Source organism: Crocuta crocuta, unplaced genomic scaffold, assembly GCF_008692635.1.
Source record: "Crocuta crocuta isolate KB4526 unplaced genomic scaffold, BGI_CrCroc_1.0 scaffold443, whole genome shotgun sequence".
In the NCBI taxonomy this organism is placed as follows: domain Eukaryota; kingdom Metazoa; phylum Chordata; class Mammalia; order Carnivora; family Hyaenidae; genus Crocuta; species Crocuta crocuta.
The window spans coordinates 1,852,572-1,856,469 of record NW_027529446.1 but is presented as its reverse complement, the minus strand read 5'-3'; positions in this window follow the sequence as shown (position 1 = coordinate 1,856,469).

Sequence of the window (3,898 nt, the reverse complement as noted above, 5' to 3'; positions counted from 1 at the left end):
CGGCGGGTGGGGTGGGTGGGGGGAGGCAAAAGAATTTTTAACAAGTGGTATGTAAGACTAGATCTTTTTATTATTAATATTTCTGAAATTGAACCTTTCCGTTTGGAATTATTTCATGTAATCTTTCAAAGTCAATTCGTTAAATGCATTTTAATTTACCGGAAAATCTCAGGCTCGAATGACCAAATAAATCTTTGCAAGGTGACAAACTCAGGGCGGGGCAGTGCTGAACGGGAACCCGAACATAGATGACTCAAGGGTCAAGCACGGCCATCCTACCACGTGGGACATCCACCCCCCCAACACCTGTTCTCTGAAATGCTCGCCGAACACCCTCCCGAAGGGCGCTGGCTCCTGTCCCTCTGCGGGTCTGCAGTGCACTCTGCTTTGCAGGTTGCTGCACTAACTCACTGGGAGGGTGTTCGTTGTCCTTCGGGTTTTTCATCCTTCAGGGTGAGAAGCCAGGGGTTAGGAACCATTCTTCTTTTCCCTTCAAATACCAGCATCTGGTCAACCGACAACTAACGTCCCTCCAGGAAATGAGAACTGGGGTCGGGGTCACCTACGGGTCCAGGACATACCAGACGATCTCTCCGAGCCCAGGGCCCCAAGCAGGTCTCCCCAGACTCCCCAAGACTTTCTTGTAGGAGGAGCTAACTCTGGACTGAGATTCCCAGACCCCCGGGTGGACAGCAAGCTGTGCTCATCCGGTCACCCCAGGCAGTCCTGCGACCCCAGACCCACGCGGGGAAGGGACAGGACGCTGGGACCCAACTCCGCGTTGGCCGAGGACGGACACTCAGGTCAGAACCTGGGTAGGGGCCGGGGAGAGGAACCCGGGCCGCGGCCACCCCCAGCCGGTACCGGCTGTTCGAGCCAGCCCCTCCCGGCCTCGGTCCGACCCCGCGCACTCACCATCTCGCGGCCTCCCGTGGCTCCGTGGCCCAGGCAGGTGGGCGAGACGCTGACCCGGACACCTGCCGCCGCAAGGGACAGGTGCGCACTAGTCCCGCGGCGGCCTCGGAGCCCAGCCCACACGGCTGGGAGCCCGCCCCCGACTCTGATTGGACGGTGCTCTGAGCCCGCTGATCCTGATTGGACAGAGCTTGTAGACCCGCCCCGGCCCTCCCACTTGGATAATCCACCACGCCGGCGCTAGTCCCCTTCCTTGATGGGACAATTCAGCACGACTGGAACACGACTGGTCGGCCCCTTCCGGCTGGTCAGGGTAGGGACACTTTTGTACAAGCAGAACTAGCTCTAGTTCCCCCAAGGAGGACTTCGGCGTCTTCCTGCAGGTCTGTGGCCCCTCCTGTTTGCAGACTCCATTTCCCCACAGAGCAATACCTCTCTGTCCAGAGGAGGAGGGGTGCCCAATCCCGGCTGGGCGGGGACAAGACAGGACAGGACGCCCTGGTGTCCTCCAGGGTCAGACGTTGGCTTGGGACTGCAAGGTCACCCATGGGTCTGTGCCCTTTAAGAACACAGACACTTGGGGGCACCTGGGTGGCTCAGTCGGTTGAGCGTCTGACTTGGGCTCAGGTCAAAATTCCTAGTGCATTTAATATGCTTCCCTTTTCTGAAAATACCTCCCGGTTTAAGAGTCAGCAGAAGGACACTCTATGGCTTATTTTATTTACGAAGTTGAAAAAATTCATATTTTATGGTTTGCAAAAAGTATTGCCCACTTTCATAAAAATTAGTGCTCAGAGAAGTAGCATGTAAAAAAGAGGCTTCTCATTAAAAATATATTACTCATTTGTTTTATAAAGTATTAAAAATAAAATACGGTTAATATACTTGTGTTTGTTTATAAATGAACACTAAGGTTTTATTTTTAATGTTTTTATTTATTTCTAGGAGAGAGAGAGAGACAGCGTGAGCAGGGGAGGGTCAGAGAGAGAGGGAGACACAGACTGAAACAGGCTCCAGGCTCTAGGCTGGCAGTCAGCACAGGGCCCGACGCGGGGCTCGAACCCACGAACCACGAGATCATGACCTAAGGGAAAGTCGGACGCTTAACCGACTAAGCCACCCAGGCGCCCCAATGAACACCAAGTTTTAAGAATCAGCCCGAGGGACGCCTAGAGGGCTCAGTCGGTTGAGCGTCAGACTTCGGCTCAGGTCATGATTTCATGGTTCCTGGGTTCGAGCCCCGCTCTGTGCTGACTAATNCTAGAAATAAATAAAACATTTTAAAAAATAAAAAAATAAAAAAAAAGAATCAGCCCGAGATTTAGAAATCTTCCTTAAAACTCTCCTAGCACATCCTCTACCATTCATGTCCGCTTGGCTCCTTCAAATTCCAATTTTATTAGTTTTTGTACATATGATCAATGTTTCTTTATGTAAGGAGAAGCAATTCCAACTACATTTTTTTATTCTCTTAGATATATTAAGGTAACATGGTTTATACATTGTTATATGCTTCAACTTTGTTCAATTAGAAATAGATTCCTGCAGCTCTTTTTTTTTTTCTTCTCAATGTTTACTCTTGAGAGAGATTGAGAGAGAGCAAGGAAGGGGGAGAAAGGGAGGCACAGAATCGGACGCAGGCTCCAGGCTGTCGGCACAGAGCCCTACCCGGGGCATGAACCCACCACCAGGAGATCATGAGCTGAGCTGAAGTCCAACGCTTACGTGACTGAGCCACCGAGGCGTCCCTGCAGCTCTTTCCATATCAAGGTGCATACGACTGAGTAAGTTCTCACAGCCAGTTCTCTCTAGACCCTGGGCTCATACTCAGTCTTGTGAATATAAGGGCAAGTTAGATGGGCCCAGTTAAAAGACTTGTGAATACCTCCCAAATAGACTGAAACCAAAACTAGGTGGTGGTCAGATAATACAGTAAAACAAGTATTATTAAACTGTACTTTTTCCCCACATGTAAATACTTTTAAAAATTTTTAGTGTAGTTTCTCAGACTTTGAAAGCAATGCTTAAAATATTTTATCTTGTTTATTTTTTTATTTGAGAGGTGGGGAGAGAGAGAGAGAACCCTAAGCTCTGCACAGAGAGAGTCCAACGTGGGGCTCAATCTCACTACCATGAGATCATGACCTGAACTGAAATCAAGAGTTGTTGCTTAACCAACTGAGCCACCCAGGGGCCCCTATTTTAAGTTTAAATATTAATATTGTAGAGGTGCCTGGGTGACTCAGTTGGTTGAGTGCCCGACTCTTGATTTTGCAAAGCTCAGGTCATGATCCTAGGGATGTGGGATTCAGCCCTGCATGTGGCTCTGCACTGAGCATGGAGCCTGCTTGAGATTCTCTCTCTCTCTCTCTCTCTCTCCCTCCCCCCACCACCTTTGTTCCCCTCCTACTTGCATGCATGCTCTCTAAATTTTTTTTTCATTTTTTGTTAAAATTTTAAAATGTTTATTTATTTGAGAGAGAGAGNTAGATTGGGCACAATCATTGATAGACTTTGGGCAGATACTGGACCCCCAGTGTGTCCACCCTTCTTCATTTCCCTCCTACTCCCGGATGTGACCAGTACTTGGAATTTTATAGTTATTCTTCAAAGCTTTACCATCTATTCTTCATCACTAAGTAGTGTTTTGTCTAACTCTGCCTTTGTTTGAGCTCTTCAAAAAATAGTAATAGAATTAACTGGAACATGGTCATCACTGATTTCTCTGCCTCAGTCTGTTTCACACATGCAGGTATCTGTGGCTGGGAGTCACTCATCCATTCCGGTGCTTATGGTTTTGCGGCTGTTTCATGTTTATGTTTTCCTCTTGTGGAAAATGCTGCTCCTATCATTCCTGTTTCAATTTCTAAGTGACAATTCATAACGAATTCTCTATACATTGGAGAAGAATTACTGTTGGGGGACTACGGATAAGTTCAAATTTACAGATAACCTGTGATTGTGTCTTGCTTTTTACTAATTA